We start from the raw sequence: 20958 nt of genomic DNA on the forward strand, positions 1-20958 counted from the left end.
AATATCTTCAAGCTGTCAAAGAAGAGGCTGGGTCACTTGAAGAGTTCTGACTGAGTCAAGTGCCCCGGTTAGATAACAATCAGGCGGATACATTTCCAAAATTGGCATCCTCCGCCTGCCATGATACGCCTCGGTCAGTCTTTTGGGAAGTTCTGGAAAAAAAAATTATATATGAAGAGCCCATTGGAATTCTGGACCAAAGTTCTACCTGGATGGATGGCATCCAAGCGTATCTAACAGACGGCACACTTCCTGATTCACCACAGGAAGCATCCAACTTTGAGATGAGAAACGGAGAACTCTTCAAGGCTGGATTTCTCAAGCCCTCGTTGAAGTGTGTTACCCTAGAAAAGGGGAAAGAAGTTCTCAAAGAGCTGCATACGGGATTTTGCGCCTCCCATATAGGCGGCAAGTCCGTAGTCGTCAGAGCCAGGCGGCACTATTTTTGGCCTACCCTTGAGGCAGACGCCAAAGAATTTGTGAAGAAATGTGACAAATGCCAAAGGTTTGGCAAGCTTATACATCACCCGGCTACTGATCTGACGACAATCCACAGCCCAGTCCCGTTTGATAAATGGGGCATGGACATTTTGGGTCCTTAAACACCAACTCCGGGCGAAAAGTGCTATATTTTGGTGGCTGTGGATTAATTCACCAAATGGGTGGAGGCGGAGGCAGTTAAGAATATCAAGACAAAGGATGTCATCTCTTTCATTTGGAAGAACATTATCACCCGGTTTGGGGTACCTATATCTATGGTATTTGACAACGGCCCTCAGTTTGAGATGCCCCATCTCAAGACTTAGTTGGGAGATCAAGGGATCTCAAGTTACTTTGCCTCAATTGGCCGACCTCAAGCAAATGGCCAGGTTGAGGTTTTCAACAAACTCATCTCAGACGACATTAAAAAGAAAATTGAAAGAGCCGGTGGTTTATGGGCAGAAGAATTAATTCATGTCCTATGGGCCATCCGGACAACTGCCAAAGAGTCAACCGGAGAAACTCCATTTCTCATGGTGTATGGTGCTGAAGCCGTCTTGCCCATTAAACACTATGAGCCCATGCTCAGAGTGATGCTCTATGATGAAGAGGCAAATTGGGAGGCCATGCGGTTGGCATTAGACTCCCTCCTGGAACGCAGGGGCAATGCTACCTTGCGTCATGAGATATACCGTCTGAGAATGACTAGAGCCTACAACAAAAGAGTACACAAACGCCCTTTGAAAGTGGACGATTTTGTGTTCTGGAAAATGGAGGCAACCGGTAGGGCCAATGAGCTTGGAAAGTTAACTCCAAAGTGGGAAGGTCCCAACCGAATCTACGAAGAAGTTAGGGATGGCACATACCGCTTGGAAACCCCAGACGGTAGACGTCTTCCTAGAACTTGGAATGTAGACAACTTGAAAAAGTACTACTTCTAAGTATTGTAAATTTTTTGTAACAAAGAGTATTAATGAGAAGTGCTTTTTGTTTTCTATTATGTTTGTTTTTCTTATTTCCGTCTGGGCTGTCCCCATACGGATCTTTTTATTTTAAAAAAAAAAGAAACATTGTCTAAAGTTGTAGTAGTACACTCAATGTGTGAATGACATGAGGCTAATGGCCGGATAACCTACTAAAATTCAAATGTCCATAGTGACACGCGGCCTATGGCCAGATCCTAGACACAAAACCGCTTAGTGGCTACGCAGCCGGTCTCTAATTAGACCAGGGGCCAATGGCTGGATGGTTGTCTTTTCCAAAAATTTGCCTATCCCAACATGGATAAAGGCGTCTGGCGACATCCATCCGGGTGCAATCGTCGCAGAGAACAGCCGACCTGCTTGTTCTATGTATCCATACAGACGGCAAAGATTGAACGGCTAAATTAGCCACCTCATAGTCGTCTGACTTGAATTGCTCCTAAGAACGTTTAACACTGTGAAATTCCGGATGTCCCTAGACATCAGTCGGAGTATTATCACAAGCTCTTACTTAGGATTTTTTTCATTTTTTAAATTACGTACTCCTCCTATTGGGGCAAAACTTTTTGCGTAATAGCTGTGATTGTTACCCAGACGGTCAACTATGGCCTGGGGCAGAGGTTTTGCGCCTGTTATTTGTCCGGCTGTGTACTTGGTTTAGGGCAATCACCATTGTGATTGATTATCTTATAAACATCTCATACTCTTTAAAAGTATAAGAAGTTTCCAAGACAATCAATCAGTTCCAGGGGCAAGGACAGCCGTATTTGTGCCTGCCGCATGCTTTTCATAAGTTAGGCAAAATCACAAGTATATATAAAGTATATATGCAAAAGTGAAAACTGGAAAAAATTCTAAAAATTGTGCAAGTATAAAAAACCGACTGAATCGGTATACTTCATAAATATTAAAAATTGGCACAAAGGCCAAAAGAATTGTTAACCGGAATCACATCCGGTGAAGAAACTAATGTTACCCGACTACATAGTCGGTAAAGATACATGAAATACTCGGTACACAAGCCGGAAAGAAAGTAACATGGCATACTGCCGCATAAATAAAAGAAAAGGAAAGCTACTCAGTGGGCTGCTCCGGTTGGATCTGGCCTGTTAGGGGAACTCCATCAGGATCAACAGCCTCGTCAGGCTGGACATCCTTGTTGCCCTGTTCCCCCTCTTCCTCCTCCGGCTCCTCATCATCTGAGACCTCAGCCCCTTGCTCAGCTGCCCAAACCTTGAAACGAGGTGGAGCTGGGTCCCCAAGGACTTCAGAATCATACATCGCAGTGGCGTAGTCATACCGAAGTTTGTATACCTCGAAATCAACATCCGGGTAGAGGAGCCGCCAGGCCATTTTCAGGCGGACTTCATTGTCCCGCTCATTCTCACTGATGATCCGGCTGTGTTCAGCGTCGAGCTCCTCTTTGTGCTTAGCCTTCAAGGTGGCCAACTCATCAACCAACCGGGAGTTATCCTTCCGGAGATTCACACTCTCCTTATCGACTCCCTCCAAGGCTTTGAGATCCGACCCGACATTTTTCAGCTGCAGCTCAAGATCATTGATTCGGTTGGTAGCCGCGTCGTTAGCAGCCGTCAGGTCTTGACCAGCTCCTCCTGTTTCAACTCCACTGCTTTAATTGCAAGATCAGACATCTAATATGCATATTCAGCAGAGTTAAGGTTTTGTTGGGCCCTCTTCTTGGCATCATTTACCTCATCTTGTTTCTTCCTGAAGGGAACTCGGAGCCCATCCACCCGCACCATAACCTAAGCAGGGTTAGCCGGAAAATCAAACACTTAACAAAATCTACCTCATGGCGGTTGGGCACGGAGTTCTTCTCCGACTAGGTGAGATTTCTCATCATTCTCTTAGCAAACCCCGCCATGTTCGGGGGCCTAGAAGTAGCATCTGCACCATAAGAAGTACTTGGTGAGAGTCTAGCAGCGTACTTGGCATTCATTCTTTGCCGGCTGCTGACTGACCCCCCGAAAGGGTCGACCATTGTCTTGACTCTCATAAAGTCAAGCGGTCAAGGAATCTCAATCTTACCTTTGGCGTCAGCTCTCGCCATCTCCTCCCCCCCCCGGCTGTAGCACCACATGCAGCTTTAAGTGGCTCGCCACTCTTTGATGCCTCTAGGGCATCCGGCTATTTCTTGCCTTCTCTCTCTGAGCTTTCACTTAGAGACTTCATGGTGGCGGGACTCTTGCCTCCGGTTACGGGCCGGTCTTTGGCAGTAGAGCCAGAGATCGATGAGCTTTTCCTCCCGGCTTCGGCAGCCGGTGTTTTCAGTTGCTCATCCCCAAGTCTTATCAAGACCTTTGTGATGGAGCGGGGGAGGATGGTAGTAGGAGCCTGCAAAATAACATGAAAGTTAGTCAACCGGCATCAAAAGAACTTTAAGAAATTCAAGACAGAAAAATAGATCATCTTACCCCGCCTTTCTTGGCCTCCTTGGCCTCATCGGCTGCCTTGTTGGCCAGCACCGACTCCTTACGGAGCTGGGCGGCAGACTTAGCCGGTGTCTTACCAGGGTCCACCATATTCCTTGCTTCTTCTGCAAAAATCAAAGAAAAAAGATTAGAACAAAAATAATTGAAACCACTGAAGTATAAAATGCAGACGCTAAATTGACGGGTGGGTGAGTGAGTCTACCCTTGGGAAACATGTTGCTCAACCCACAGGCGGACAAGAATCTCTTGTCCGAGGAAAAATCCGGATGGGGGATCCAGTTTTTTGGTACAACTATATGAGACCCATCCCCCAAGGGCTCAATTGTAGTCTTGAAAAACTCCGGCTCTATTATCTGCTCCCTGGCCTTGGTAGACAGAGCAGAGCGCACGCATTTCTGGCCCACCAAAGCCGGCTCCTTGTTGTAGCACCGGAGAATCTCATTCTTCTTCAAGGAAGGGGAACAGATCAAGTACTACTTGTCTTTCTATCCTCCCCATTTTGACACCTTGTCCAAAGTCATTAAGTACTCCGAGAGCGTGGAAATAGTATACCACGCCTCGTATCGGCCTGGGGCACTCTTCAGGTAGTGCATATGGGCGAAAGCAGTGAAGCTGGGCTCAATATCCTGGAGCTCGCAGGTGGCAATGTAGCTCAGAATATTGACCCAAGAGTTTGGGGTCAGTTGCCAAACTCCCAAGTCATACCCCTTCAAAATCTTTTTGATACCTCTGTGAAGGGGGAAGCGGAGGCCGACTTCTATCAGCGCCTCATAGCAAACAAAATAGTTGTTTGCGTTGTCAATATCGTCCCCCCAAGCAATTACAGCATTGGCAGGCGAGACTATAATATCCCATCCCTTTCCAAAGGGATGTTGTTGTTTGAAGGCCTTAATCCACTTTCCAAAAGAGGAATATCTCCCGGCCGCATCCTGGTCTTCGTAGGATCCGGATTTTCTATTACTTTTGCTGAACGGCGATTCACCTCAGCAAAGTCTTCTTGATCAGAGTCGGATGCTTCGGCCTCTGACCTCTCAGCGGCTTCGTCGTCTGAGTTATTTTCTTGCCCTGGAGAGGAGGCGGCTTCCTCACCGTCTCCCTCTTCCATTTCGTTACTGGAGGAAGTGGAGGGGGCATCCTCCTGGGAGTCACTTTGCTCATCAGGACCTTCATAGTCCTAGGCAGTGCCGTGTGTGCGGATGGAGAGTCCATTTTATTTTTTGAAAAACTAATGTATACAGCCGGAAATGAATATATATAATCTAAAAGAAGGAAAAACTGAAAGAAGGGAACAGATAGTTACCTTACTTTAAGTTCTGAAAATCTGAAAGCAGCAACAGTTGGTGACCGGGTGACTTTGAGAAATCACACGGAGATCTTGAATTTTCTAGAACGCAACCGGGAGCAGAGCACCTCTCTCTAGAAAATCTCTTTCTCTCTCTAAATAGTCAATGAATGATGAAAAGTGAAGAGGAGAGAAAGGGGGGTAAATCCCTATTTATAGAGGGGTGAAACAGTGGAATCCCCGTCACACCTCCATTAAATAAGGAATTTAACTGTTCACCCCTCCTGGGGTGACGCGTGTCACAGGGGTCACGTGACCTCTAAATAGTCAATGAATGATGAAAAGTGAAGAGGAGAGAAAGGGGGGTAAATCCCTATTTATAGAGGGGTGAAACGGTGGAATCCCCGTCACACCTCCATTAAATAAGGAATTTAACTGTTCACCCCTCCTGGGGTGACGCGTGTCACAGGCGTCACGTGACCTGTCACGTGACCCCTGTGAGGAGCACATGTTTGGGGTATTTTTCACCCTAGACACTTGGACCAATGAGGGCCTGCCACGTGTCAGAGGCTGGCAAGTTACCTCTGACCAATCTCCAGCTGACACGTGGCACTCCCAGATACCTCCTCAAGAATTGCGGCCTTCAAGGGCCCAATTCCCCAAATCCACTCTTTTGCGGCGTAGCCCACCTGCCCTAGGTTAGAATTACCTAGTGGAGGGCACTTTTCCCCATGACCCTATAAATAGGGAGATATTCCCCTATTTTGGGGGCATTCACCATCATTTATTACATCCATTTTCTCTCACATTAGAGAATATCTAAGCTTGGAATCCAAGCAGATCCCCACCTTAATTTCCGCGCTTTTTATCCTTCTTCAAGTTACTGACTTGATCGTTGGAGGCGGAGCTCCACCCATCCGAAGTCTCCGTTGTTTTTGCAGGTACAGAGCTAGTCGGACCAATCTTCGAGATGTAACTCTCCCGAGGGACAAAAACATCCAAAACACCTAGAATCTTGCTATTATTTTTTTGCTTTAGGGTTGATATGATTATTATGATTTTGATGATTATGATTATTATCATGTTGCTTGATTTATATTATTGTTATTGCTTGATCACGTCTTTTATGCTTGTTTAAAGGGAATTTGTACTTGAAATCACACCTAATAAGAAAATTAATAATTTGGTTTAGGCTAATATGATTTAATTCAAGTGATCGCTAATAATAGATATATTTGTGCATTAATATTCAATCAACATAGATTAAATAGGTTTAGGGTTAATCTAATGATTGCATGTTAGTTAGAAAGCGCACATGAATTCGAGTAGAATAAAGTAGAGGCTTATTTTATAGGATGGGTCCTTTCTCTTTTAGATTGGATTCGTACCCTCATCCCCGAACCCTGATTGGTTCCAGACATTTTGGAGTTGACGATCTCATGGATCGTTAAGGGGTGTAACCTTCACCTTGTGAACGGTTTACAAGTTCCTAAAACTTCTTGGCAACTCTTTTGCTCTAGCTTATTTCCCTTTGACGCCACCATGCTTAAGTGTATGATCACAATAACTAAGGATAATGCTTGAAATATTCCCTACAGCTTTTGGCGACTCCGCTGGGGAGGATTTCTATTTTTATTCTTGAAATTTATTTCGGCATTGATTTAGAATGAGCGGATGAGACTCGAAAAGTGATGAGTGGTATTTATACCACTCTTTTATCCTTTTCTTTAAGGATTTTTCCCTTCACTTGGCACTTGTTTGAGCCTTTTCAAGCACTTTGTTTTAGTTTGCTTTGCCTTGTTCCTTTTTTTGTTTTCCCCTCCTTTTTACTTTGTTTTTGGCTTTGCTTTGCCGCTTTCCCTCTTTTCTATACTTATGTTTGTGTATGAGTGTTTGAGTAGGTTGGATGGAGTGCTCGTGTGGTCCTGCTCGAGGCTTAGTCAACCTTTTGAGTGCATTGGAATAGCGGAAGAGAGGAGCATGGATTTGGAGAAGAGTCCGGAGCTTTAAAGAGGAGCGGCTGCTCACCAGAGAGGAGCGCCCGCTCCATTTTCTCATCTGATCCCCTGTTTTCCAGACTTATGGAGCGTCCGCTCCACCAGAGAGGAGCGCCCGCTCCTGACTGGGAGAGCGCCCGCTCCAGTAAGGCGGCTGTTTTGATTAATACCCTCTAGAGCGTCCGCTCACCCTCGATGGAGCGGCCGCTCTCGTGGGTATTTTCGTGCATTTTAACTCATCTTTAGAGTAATGTGAGGGGCATATTAAGACCCCTAGTTTGGTAATGAGACTATTATGTACATTTTAGCCCTAATCTAGTGAGAGAAACTTCATTAGTAGAGAGAGAAAGTGTGGATTTCCATTGATGAACTTGGATATTGAAGAAGGAGCTTGATTGAATCTTTGTAAATCTTCATCTTCAATTAATGAGCAATCTCTTACTCTCTTTCTTTGCTTTTGTATTTAGTTTTATTTACTTATTTTGATTTTCCTTCATTGCTTATTGATCATGTTGATGCTTATTGATTTGATGATTGATATTGTTTTCAATATGATTTGTGAGTAGTCACCTAGCCAAGGGTGTGGGGATGGTGTAGTTGTTGATTGATTCATGCTTATGATGTTGGGGTTTTGTTAATGGTGATTAAAGTCTTTGTATGTTTGATATTCTTTAATCTTCTTGCAAGTGCACATTGTTAGTTGATTAAAGGTGAATCTTTGCTAACAAGAAACGGAAGTTGACTTAGTTAAGATTCATTGTTATCGATAGTTCTTTGATTGCACCTTCTAATATATGGTTCTAGTGTGGAAACATGGAGGCTATGTTAGGAGAATTTGATTAACCCCGGAAGGCGGTTAGATTGAGCTTTAATTCGATATTCTTGCATGCTTAGTTTACCATTGCTTTGCTTCCGTGTTATTGCATGATTAATTGGCAACTACATCTACCTACTTCCCTTGGTGCTTAGTTATATTGATTTTTAATCATTCTTAATCTCTAGTCTAATTTCTTAGCTTTTCACACTTCTCGTTCCGAGGTAGCTTAAGTATTAAGTAGTGAATGTGGTGTTTATGCATGTCTCCTTGTGGTTCGACCCCTATACTTGCCTTATACTTGTATTAGGTTTGTTTAGGTGTATAAATTATATTTGATCTAGGGATAGACTTTTGACGACACGTTTATTCCCTTGTCAAATTGGCGCCGTTGCCGGGGAGACGGCTTCCATTACTTTTTCATTACTTTATTTGAGACTATCTCATTCCTTGTTTGTTAGTATTTGTTACTTCTTGTTACTTGTCAGTGCTTACGTTCTCCTTAGCTTTGTTGTATGAACAGAGGACGAACTCGCTCAAGGTCTTTGGTTCCCATTGATCCGGAGTTAGAAAGATCTTTGTCCTTACTTCGAAGAGAAGCGAGAGCGAGGAGTAGAAATTCTCACACCCCAACGAAAGAAGGAGTAAGAGAATTGGAAGATACTCCACCATCTTCACCCTCAAGTGAAGACTTAGATAGCCCTAATTCGCCATCAAGTCCGGAAATCAACCCCTTTTCAAACTTTAAGTCCGAAAGTGAAGAAGGTCCTAAAATGGGAGAGAACACACCTTTGAGTCGTCTTAGGGCTCCCGAAGCCTTTAGAGCCCAAAGTGGGATCCTAAATCCTACCACTCAAGCCAACAATTTCGAAATCAAGCCCAATTTGATTGCTTTGATAGAGAGGAAACAATTCTCGGGTGGAAAATTTGAGAGCCCTCATGAGCATTTAAAAGAATTTGAGAAATATTGTGACACAATCAAAGCCAACGGGGTGACTCAAGAGTACATCCGCCTCAAGATGTTTCCATTTTCTTTAATTGGGAGAGGTCTAGAATGGCTAGAGAAGGAGGTGCCCCCTAACTCTCTCACAACTTGGGACCAAGTGACTACGGCTTTCTTGAGGAAATTTTATAACCATAGGAAGACCGCCGAGGCTCGATCGTTGATTCAAGGCTTTCGCCAAAAGAGTGGTGAGACTCTAAGTGCGGCATGGGACCGGTACAAGGAGCTTCAACGCCAATGCCCACATCATGGGATACCCAAGTATCAACTCATCCACACTTTCTATGGAGGTCTCTCACCTCAAGGGAGAACAAGCCTAGATGCCGCCGCCGGCGGTCCAATCATGAACAAGGGAGAGGATGAAGTGGAATGCATCATAGAGGAGGCCGCAAAGCATTATGATGATTGGTACGAAGGAGAAAGGGAGGCCACTTCTAGCAAAGGTGTCTATGCATTGGAGCAAGCCAACGCAATCAACAACCTTTCTTCCCAAATCTCCAAGATGGCCAAGCAAATGGATGAAATGATGAAAGAAAGGTCCAACCCTCATGGTAATACCTCTCCTTCAACCAAGGGAGGCAATGGTATGGCCACTTCTTCCCCCTCTTCTTATAATAAAATGCCTCAAGGATGCATGTTTTGCTCAAATTGTGAAACCTATGATCATGATACCTCCCATTGTGTGTATGCTTGTGAAGTTCAACCCCCTCCCTATGAACATGATGATAATGTAGAAGATGTCAATGCTATGAATTTTGCTCCTAGAATGGTAAATGTAGGGAACTTGAGGCCAAACCCCAATCAAATGGGGAATTGGAATCAAGGTGGAAACCGTGGTTGGAACCAAAGTGGTGGTGGTTATGGTAACCAATACCATGGTGGGGGAGGCCCTTCCAATTTCAATGGAAGAGGCTACTCTAACCAAAGAGGGTATGGCTACCAAAACCAACAACCCAACTCCCGATACCAAGACCATCAAAATCAAAATTTTGGTGATCAAGGTAACATGGGAAATAATCGACAAAGCAATGTTCCCAACCAAGGAACCGGAGGCAATAGGGGCCAAAATGTTTCTAACTATGCCCAAACCAATAGGCCTCCGGGTTTCCATCAATCCCAACTTCCTCCACCTCAACAACCTCTTCAAATTGAGGCCCCTCCTAATGATCCCGTGATGGCTAAGCTAGATGCCATCATGAAGATGCATGAGGAGGAAAAGAAGAGGAATGAGGAGGATAAAAAGCAAGCCAATGCTCATATGAAAATGCTTGAAACCCAAATTGCCCAACTTGCTTCCAATTCCTCTTCTTCTTCTTCTTCCTCTATCCCTAGTCAAGGAGTCAACCCAAAACCTTTGTATGCCGTGACAACAAGGAGTGGAAAGGTAGTAGGGAGTGACCCCTTAGTTGAGGAAGAACCTCGAAATGAAGTAGAGTTGGAGAGGGGGGGTGAGAGAACCAAGGAACCTTCTAATGTTGAGAGGGAGAAGGATGTTGAGGTGCAAAAGGAAAAAGAGACCACCCCCTTGCCCCTAAATCTCCAACCTAGAGAGGAGAGGCTACCTTTTCCCCAAAGATTTGTGAGAGCTAAGCTTGATGCTCAATTTGGGAAGTTTTTGGATGTGATCAAGAATTTGCATGTTTCCCTTCCTTTTGTAGATGCTATGAAACAAATGCCCCATTACTCTAAGTTTTTGAAAGAACTATTGAGTGGGAGAAGGGAGTGTGAAACGGTGAGCTTGACCGCCAATTGTAGTGCAATCCTTTCCAACAAACTTCCCGCTAAGTTGAAGGATCCGGGTAGTTTTTCCATCCCTTGTTCTATTAATGGCATTGAGTTTGACAAAGCTTTGTGTGATTTAGGAGCGAGTGTGAGCCTCATGCCCTACTCCGTCTACCAAAAGCTTAGTGTAGGAACCCTTTCCCCCACTAACACCACTCTCCAACTAGCGGATCGGTCCATTAAATTTCCCATGGGGAAAGTTGAGGACATCCCCTTTAGGGTAGGGAAGTTCACATTCCCCGTGGATTTTTATGTGCTAGAAATGGATGAGGATGAAAGGATTCCTATTATCTTGGGTAGGCCGTTTTTAGCCACCTCTAGGGCCATTATTGATGTGAAGGAGGGCAAAATATCTTTGAAAATTGACAATGATTCAATTGAGTTTGATTTGAATAGTGTCATGCAACAACCTTCCTCAAGTAGTGAATGCTTTAGAGTAGATGTTCTAGATTCCATGCTTAGTGAATTCTCTCGTTCCCATTTGCATGCTTCTAACGATCCCCTAGAGAGTGTATTGTTGAATGATTATAAGCTAGGTGTTCACAAGGACGACATTCAATTCTATGAGGATTTGCTAGAGGAAAGCAAGAGCGAGTGCATGGATATATGAGAGCATGGAGGAGGAGGCTTTTCACACCCATGACCTCTTTCAAGTTGAGGAAAGAGAAGAGAGCACCAATGGTAAGGGAGCACCAAAGGTAGACTTGAAACCTCTACCTTTGGGCTTGAGGTATGTATTTCTTGGTTCTAATGAGTCTTTCCCCGTGATTGTTAATTCCAACCTAACGGAGGAGCAAACCTCCCTCTTGATCAATGTTTTGAAAAAACACAAGAAAGCTTTAGGCTATACCATTGATGACATCAAAGGTATAAGTCCTTCTTTATGCATGCACAAAATTGATCTAGAGGGAGATGCCAAACCCGTTAGGCAAAGGCAAAGGAAGCTTAACCCTTCCATGCAAGAGGTTGTGCGGAAGGAAGTGGCTAAGCTTCTTGATGCGGGAATTATATACCCAATTGCTCATAGTGATTGGGTATCTCCTGTGCAAGTTGTGACTAAGAAAGGGGGAATGACGGTAGTGAAAAATGATCATGATCAACTAGTCCCCACTAGGCTTGTAACCGGTTGGCGCATGTCCATTGACTATCGCCAACTCAACACAAGTACATGCAAAGATCATTTACCATTACCGTTCAGATCAAATGTTGGAGAGGCTTACAAAGCATTCCTTCTATTGTTTTCTTGATGGTTATTCGGGATTTTTCCAAATCCCGATTGACCCCAAGGATCAAGAGAAGACGACTTTCACTTGTCCCTACGGTACTTATGCGTATCGTAGGATGCCTTTTGGGCTTTGTAATGCTCCCGCAACATTCCAACGTTGTATGATGTCCATTTTTAGTGATATGATTGAGGATGAGATAGAGGTCTTTATGGATGACTTCTCCGTTGGAGGGGCCACCTATGAAGATTGTCTATCTAATTTATCTCGTTGCTTAGAAAGATGTGAGAGGGCTAACCTCGTGTTAAATTGGGAAAAATGCCATTTTATGGTAGAAAGTGGGATTGTTCTTGGGCACAAAATTTCCCATGCCGGCATTGAGGTTGATAGAGACAAGGTAGAGGTCATTGAGAAACTTCCTCCCCCCACCAACGTGAGGGAAGTGAGGTCTTTCCTTGGCCATGCCGGGTTCTATCGGCCTTTTATAAAAGACTTTTCTTTGATTGCAAAGCCTCTCACATCCCTATTGCAACAAGATAAAGAGTTTATATTTAATGATGCTTGTCAAGAGTCTTTTTGTAGGTTGAAAGAGGCCCTTTGCACCGCCCCTATTGTCCAAGGCCCGGATTGGTCTCTTCCATTTGAGCTAATGTGTGATGCAAGCGACGAGACTATTGGTTCGGTTCTTGGGCAACGAAAGGATGGGAAACTTCATGTCATACATTATTTGTCCAAAACTCTCAATGACGCCCAACGAAACTACACAACCACCGAGAAGGAATTCTTAGCGGTTATTCACTCATTTGAGAAGTTTAGAACCTACCTCATTGGTTCTAGGACAATTGTGTACACCGACCATTCGGCTCTCAAATATTTGATAGGGAAGAAGGAAGCTAAACCAAGGTTGTTGAGATGGGTTTTAGTTCTCCAAGACTTTGATTATGAAATGAGAGATAAAAAGGGAGCCGAGAACGTGGTGGCGGATCACCTTTCAAGGTTGGGCGGTGCAAGGGAGCCTAGAAGTAGCATCTGCACCATAAGAAGTATTTGGTGAGAGTCTAGCAGCGTACTTGGAATTCATTCTTTGCCGGCTGCTGACTGACCCCCCGAAAGGGTCGACCATTGTCTTGACTCTCATAAAGTCAAGCGGTCAAGGAATCTCAATCTTACCTTTGGCGTCAGCTCTCGCCATCTCCTCCCCCCCCGGCTGTAGCACCACATGCAGCTTTAAGTGGCTCGCCACTCTTTGATGCCTCTAGGGCATCCGGCTATTTCTTGCCTTCTCTCTCTGAGCTTTCACTTAGAGACTTCATGGTGGCGGGACTCTTGCCTCCGGTTACGGGCCGGTCTTTGGCAGTAGAGCCAGAGATCGATGAGCTTTTCCTCCCGGCTTCGGCAGCCGGTGTTTTCAGTTGCTCATCCCCAAGTCTTATCAAGACCTTTGTGATGGAGCGGGGGAGGATGGTAGTAGGAGCCTGCAAAATAACATGAAAGTTAGTCAACCGGCATCAAAAGAACTTTAAGAAATTCAAGACAGAAAAATAGATCATCTTACCCCGCCTTTCTTGGCCTCCTTGGCCTCATCGGCTGCCTTGTTGGCCAGCACCGACTCCTTACGGAGCTGGGCGGCAGACTTAGCCGGTGTCTTACCAGGGTCCACCATATTCCTTGCTTCTTCTGCAAAAATCAAAGAAAAAAGATTAGAACAAAAATAATTGAAACCACTGAAGTATAAAATGCAGACGCTAAATTGACGGGTGGGTGAGTGAGTCTACCCTTGGGAAACATGTTGCTCAACCCACAGGCGGACAAGAATCTCTTGTCCGAGGAAAAATCCGGATGGGGGATCCAGTTTTTTGGTACAACTATATGAGACCCATCCCCCAAGGGCTCAATTGTAGTCTTGAAAAACTCCGGCTCTATTATCTGCTCCCTGGCCTTGGTAGACAGAGTAGAGCGCACGCATTTCTGGCCCACCAAAGCCGGCTCCTTGTTGTAGCACCGGAGAATCTCATTCTTCTTCAAGGAAGGGGAACAGATCAAGTACTACTTGTCTTTCTATCCTCCCCATTTTGACACCTTGTCCAAAGTCATTAAGTACTCCGAGAGCGTGGAAATAGTATACCACGCCTCGTATCGGCCTGGGGCACTCTTCAGGTAGTGCATATGGGCGAAAGCAGTGAAGCTGGGCTCAATATCCTGGAGCTCGCAGGTGGCAATGTAGCTCAGAATATTGACCCAAGAGTTTGGGGTCAGTTGCCAAACTCCCAAGTCATACCCCTTCAAAATCTTTTTGATACCTCTGTGAAGGGGGAAGCGGAGGCCGACTTCTATCAGCGCCTCATAGCAAACAAAATAGTTGTTTGCGTTGTCAATATCGTCCCCCCAAGCAATTACAGCATTGGCAGGCGAGACTATAATATCCCATCCCTTTCCAAAGGGATGTTGTTGTTTGAAGGCCTTAATCCACTTTCCAGAAGAGAAATATCTCCCGGTCGCATCCTGGTCTTCGTAGGATCCGGATTTTCTATTACTTTTGCTGAACGGCGATTCACCTCAGCAAAGTCTTCTTGATCAGAGTCGGATGCTTCGGCCTCTGACCTCTCAGCGGCTTCGTCGTCTGAGTTATTTTCTTGCCCTGGAGAGGAGGCGGCTTCCTCACCGTCTCCCTCTTCCATTTCGTTACTGGAGGAAGTGGAGGGGGCATCCTCCTGGGAGTCACTTTGCTCATCAGGACCTTCATAGTCCTCTTCTCTCACAACTTCATCAGCGGGCACTTTCCTAGTGCGTTGTCGCCTGGGTTTGGTAGCCGTTTGTTTTACTCTAGCCATTGTGTCCTGCACAGACACAAAGAGAGAGAGGAAGCCGGAGATGAGAAAAGCATTTATGAAACTCCATAAAAGGCACCCCCGGTTTTAGACTCAGCCGTACTAGGAGACCGGCTGAACGTCCTAGGCAGTGCCGTGTGTGCGGATGGAGAGTCCATTTTATTTTTTGAAAAACTAATGTATACAGCCGGAAATGAATATATATAATCTAAAAGAAGGAAAAACTGAAAGAAGGGAACAGATAGTTACCTTACTTTAAGTTCTGAAAATCTGAAAGCAGCAACAGTTGGTGACCGGGTGACTTTGAGAAATCACACGGAGATCTTGAATTTGCTAGAACGCAACCGGGAGCAGAGCACCTCTCTCTAGAAAATCTCTTTCTCTCTCTAAATAGTCAATGAATGATGAAAAGTGAAGAGGAGAGAAAGGGGGGTAAATCCCTATTTATAGAGGGGTGAAACAGTGGAATCCCCGTCACACCTCCATTAAATAAGGAATTTAACTGTTCACCCCTCCTGGGGTGACGCGTGTCACAGGGGTCACGTGACCTCTAAATAGTCAATGAATGATGAAAAGTGAAGAGGAGAGAAAGGGGGGTAAATCCCTATTTATAGAGGGGTGAAACGGTGGAATCCCCGTCACACCTCCATTAAATAAGGAATTTAACTGTTCACCCCTCCTGGGGTGACGCGTGTCACAGGCGTCACGTGACCTGTCACGTGACCCCTGTGAGGAGCACATGTTTGGGGTATTTTTCACCCTAGACACTTGGACCAATGAGGGCCTGCCACGTGTCAGAGGCTGGCAAGTTACCTCTGACCAATCTCCAGCTGACACGTGGCACTCCCAGATACCTCCTCAAGAATTGCGGCCTTCAAGGGCCCAATTCCCCAAATCCACTCTTTTGCGGCGTAGCCCACCTGCCCTAGGTTAGAATTACCTAGTGGAGGGCACTTTTCCCCATGACCCTATAAATAGGGAGATATTCCCCTATTTTGGGGGCATTCACCATCATTTATTACATCCATTTTCTCTCACATTAGAGAATATCTAAGCTTGGAATCCAAGCAGATCCCCACCTTAATTTCCGCGCTTTTTATCCTTCTTCAAGTTACTGACTTGATCGTTGGAGGCGGAGCTCCACCCATCCGAAGTCTCCGTTGTTTTTGCAGGTACAGAGCTAGTCGGACCAATCTTCGAGATGTAACTCTCCCGAGGGACAAAAACATCCAAAACACCTAGAATCTTGCTATTATTTTTTTGCTTTAGGGTTGATATGATTATTATGATTTTGATGATTATGATTATTATCATGTTGCTTGATTTATATTATTGTTATTGCTTGATCACGTCTTTTATGCTTGTTTAAAGGGAATTTGTACTTGAAATCACACCTAATAAGAAAATTAATAATTTGGTTTAGGCTAATATGATTTAATTCAAGTGATCGCTAATAATAGATATATTTGTGCATTAATATTCAATCAACATAGATTAAATAGGTTTAGGGTTAATCTAATGATTGCATGTTAGTTAGAAAGCGCACATGAATTCGAGTAGAATAAAGTAGAGGCTTATTTTATAGGATGGGTCCTTTCTCTTTTAGATTGGATTCGTACCCTCATCCCCGAACCCTGATTGGTTCCAGACATTTTGGAGTTGACGATCTCATGGATCGTTAAGGGGTGTAACCTTCACCTTGTGAACGGTTTACAAGTTCCTAAAACTTCTTGGCAACTCTTTTGCTCTAGCTTATTTCCCTTTGACGCCACCATGCTTAAGTGTATGATCACAATAACTAAGGATAATGCTTGAAATATTCCCTACAGCTTTTGGCGACTCCGCTGGGGAGGATTTCTATTTTTATTCTTGAAATTTATTTCGGCATTGATTTAGAATGAGCGGATGAGACTCGAAAAGTGATGAGTGGTATTTATACCACTCTTTTATCCTTTTCTTTAAGGATTTTTCCCTTCACTTGGCACTTGTTTGAGCCTTTTCAAGCACTTTGTTTTAGTTTGCTTTGCCTTGTTCCTTTTTTTGTTTTCCCCTCCTTTTTACTTTGTTTTTGGCTTTGCTTTGCCGCTTTCCCTCTTTTCTATACTTATGTTTGTGTATGAGTGTTTGAGTAGGTTGGATGGAGTGCTCGTGTGGTCCTGCTCGAGGCTTAGTCAACCTTTTGAGTGCATTGGAATAGCGGAAGAGAGGAGCATGGATTTGGAGAAGAGTCCGGAGCTTTAAAGAGGAGCGGCTGCTCACCAGAGAGGAGCGCCCGCTCCATTTTCTCATCTGATCCCCTGTTTTCCAGACTTATGGAGCGTCCGCTCCACCAGAGAGGAGCGCCCGCTCCACACCTGGAGCGCCCGCTCCTGACTGGGAGAGCGCCCGCTCCAGTAAGGCGGCTGTTTTGATTAATACCCTCTAGAGCGTCCGCTCACCCTCGATGGAGCGGCCGCTCTCGTGGGTATTTTCGTGCATTTTAACTCATCTTTAGAGTAATGTGAGGGGCATATTAAGACCCCTAGTTTGGTAATGAGACTATTATGTACATTTTAGCCCTAATCTAGTGAGAGAAACTTCATTAGTAGAGAGAGAAAGTGTGGATTTCCATTGATGAACTTGGATATTGAAGAAGGAGCTTGATTGAATCTTTGTAAATCTTCATCTTCAATTAATGAGCAATCTCTTACTCTCTTTCTTTGCTTTTGTATTTAGTTTTATTTGCTTATTTTGATTTTCCTTCATTGCTTATTGATCATGTTGATGCTTATTGATTTGATGATTGATATTGTTTTCAATATGATTTGTGAGTAGTCACCTAGCCAAGGGTGTGGGGATGGTGTAGTTGTTGATTGATTCATGCTTATGATGTTGGGGTTTTGTTAATGGTGATTAAAGTCTTTGTATGTTTGATATTCTTTAATCTTCTTGCAAGTGCACATTGTTAGTTGATTAAAGGTGAATCTTTGCTAACAAGAAACGGAAGTTGACTTAGTTAAGATTCATTGTTATCGATAGTTCTTTGATTGCACCTTCTAATATATGGTTCTAGTGTGGAAACATGGAGGCTATGTTAGGAGAATTTGATTAACCCCGGAAGGCGGTTAGATTGAGCTTTAATTCGATATTCTTGCATGCTTAGTTTACCATTGCTTTGCTTCCGTGTTATTGCATGATTAATTGGCAACTACATCTACCTACTTCCCTTGGTGCTTAGTTATATTGATTTTTAATCATTCTTAATCTCTAGTCTAATTTCTTAGCTTTTCACACTTCTCGTTCCGAGGTAGCTTAAGTATTAAGTAGTGAATGTGGTGTTTATGCATGTCTCCTTGTGGTTCGACCCCTATACTTGCCTTATACTTGTATTAGGTTTGTTTAGGTGTATAAATTATATTTGATCTAGGGATAGACTTTTGACGACACGTTTATTCCCTTGTCAAATTGGCGCCGTTGCCGGGGAGACGGCTTCCATTACTTTTTCATTACTTTATTTGAGACTATCTCATTCCTTGTTTGTTAGTATTTGTTACTTCTTGTTACTTGTCAGTGCTTACGTTCTCCTTAGCTTTGTTGTATGAACAGAGGACGAACTCGCTCAAGGTCTTTGGTTCCCATTGATCCGGAGTTAGAAAGATCTTTGTCCTTACTTCGAAGAGAAGCGAGAGCGAGGAGTAGAAATTCTCACACCCCAACGAAAGAAGGAGTAAGAGAATTGGAAGATACTCCACCATCTTCACCCTCAAGTGAAGACTTAGATAGCCCTAATTCGCCATCAAGTCCGGAAATCAACCCCTTTTCAAACTTTAAGTCCGAAAGTGAAGAAGGTCCTAAAATGGGAGAGAACACACCTTTGAGTCGTCTTAGGGCTCCCGAAGCCTTTAGAGCCCAAAGTGGGATCCTAAATCCTACCACTCAAGCCAACAATTTCGAAATCAAGCCCAATTTGATTGCTTTGATAGAGAGGAAACAATTCTCGGGTGGAAAATTTGAGAGCCCTCATGAGCATTTAAAAGAATTTGAGAAATATTGTGACACAATCAAAGCCAACGGGGTGACTCAAGAGTACATCCGCCTCAAGATGTTTCCATTTTCTTTAATTGGGAGAGGTCTAGAATGGCTAGAGAAGGAGGTGCCCCCTAACTCTCTCACAACTTGGGACCAAGTGACTACGGCTTTCTTGAGGAAATTTTATAACCATAGGAAGACCGCCGAGGCTCGATCGTTGATTCAAGGCTTTCGCCAAAAGAGTGGTGAGACTCTAAGTGCGGCATGGGACCGGTACAAGGAGCTTCAACGCCAATGCCCACATCATGGGATACCCAAGTATCAACTCATCCACACTTTCTATGGAGGTCTCTCACCTCAAGGGAGAACAAGCCTAGATGCCGCCGCCGGCGGTCCAATCATGAACAAGGGAGAGGATGAAGTGGAATGCATCATAGAGGAGGCCGCAAAGCATTATGATGATTGGTACGAAGGAGAAAGGGAGGCCACTTCTAGCAAAGGTGTCTATGCATTGGAGCAAGCCAACGCAATCAACAACCTTTCTTCCCAAATCTCCAAGATGGCCAAGCAAATGGATGAAATGATGAAAGAAAGGTCCAACCCTCATGGTAATACCTCTCCTTCAACCAAGGGAGGCAATGGTATGGCCACTTCTTCCCCCTCTTCTTATAATAAAATGCCTCAAGGATGCATGTTTTGCTCAAATTGTGAAACCTATGATCATGATACCTCCCATTGTGTGTATGCTTGTGAAGTTCAACCCCCTCCCTATGAACATGATGATAATGTAGAAGATGTCAATGCTATGAATTTTGCTCCTAGAATGGTAAATGTAGGGAACTTGAGGCCAAACCCCAATCAAATGGGGAATTGGAATCAAGGTGGAAACCGTGGTTGGAACCAAAGTGGTGGTGGTTATGGTAACCAATACCATGGTGGGGGAGGCCCTTCCAATTTCAATGGAAGAGGCTACTCTAACCAAAGAGGGTATGGCTACCAAAACCAACAACCCAACTCCCGATACCAAGACCATCAAAATCAAAATTTTGGTGATCAAGGTAACATGGGAAATAATCGACAAAGCAATGTTCCCAACCAAGGAACCGGAGGCAATAGGGGCCAAAATGTTTCTAACTATGCCCAAACCAATAGGCCTCCGGGTTTCCATCAATCCCAACTTCCTCCACCTCAACAACCTCTTCAAATTGAGGCCCCTCCTAATGATCCCGTGATGGCTAAGCTAGATGCCATCATGAAGATGCATGAGGAGGAAAAGAAGAGGAATGAGGAGGATAAAAAGCAAGCCAATGCTCATATGAAAATGCTTGAAACCCAAATTGCCCAACTTGCTTCCAATTCCTCTTCTTCTTCTTCTTCCTCTATCCCTAGTCAAGGAGTCAACCCAAAACCTTTGTATGCCGTGACAACAAGGAGTGGAAAGGTAGTAGGGAGTGACCCCTTAGTTGAGGAAGAACCTCGAAATGAAGTAGAGTTGGAGAGGGGGGGTGAGAGAACCAAGGAACCTTCTAATGTTGAGAGGGAGAAGGATGTTGAGGTGCAAAAGGAAAAAGAGACCACCCCCTTGCCCCTAAATCTCCAACCTAGAGAGGAGAGGCTACCTTTTCCCCAAAGATTTGTGAGAGCTAAGCTTGATGCTCAATTTGGGAAGTTTTTGGATGTGATCAAGAATTTGCATGTTTCCCTTCCTTTTGTAGATGCTATGAAACAAATGCCCCATTACTCTAAGTTTTTGAAAGAACTATTGAGTGGGAGAAGGGAGTGTGAAACGGTGAGCTTGACCGCCAATTGTAGTGCAATCCTTTCCAACAAACTTCCCGCTAAGTTGAAGGATCCGGGTAGTTTTTCCATCCCTTGTTCTATTAATGGCATTGAGTTTGACAAAGCTTTGTGTGATTTAGGAGCGAGTGTGAGCCTCATGCCCTACTCCGTCTACCAAAAGCTTAGTGTAGGAACCCTTTCCCCCACTAACACCACTCTCCAACTAGCGGATCGGTCCATTAAATTTCCCATGGGGAAAGTTGAGGACATCCCCTTTAGGGTAGGGAAGTTCACATTCCCCGTGGATTTTTATGTGCTAGAAATGG

General features: G+C 44.3%; 2 non-coding genes across 2 annotated transcripts; both read right to left on the reverse strand.

The window, feature by feature from the left end:
- Positions 1-9161: 9161 nt before the first annotated feature.
- On the reverse strand, positions 9162-9267 carry LOC145596277 (small nucleolar RNA R71). The gene has a single exon (XR_014103132.1). It is a non-coding gene; the product is annotated as a small nucleolar RNA R71 (small nucleolar RNA).
- A 9792-nt stretch (positions 9268-19059) lies between these two features.
- On the reverse strand, positions 19060-19165 carry LOC145596279 (small nucleolar RNA R71). Its single transcript, XR_014103133.1, has one exon. It is a non-coding gene; the product is annotated as a small nucleolar RNA R71 (small nucleolar RNA).
- Positions 19166-20958: the final 1793 nt, after the last annotated feature.

The sequence above is a fragment of the Chenopodium album genome, chromosome 19, assembly GCF_948465745.1.
Source record: "Chenopodium album chromosome 19, dcCheAlbu1.1, whole genome shotgun sequence".
In the NCBI taxonomy this organism is placed as follows: domain Eukaryota; kingdom Viridiplantae; phylum Streptophyta; class Magnoliopsida; order Caryophyllales; family Amaranthaceae; genus Chenopodium; species Chenopodium album.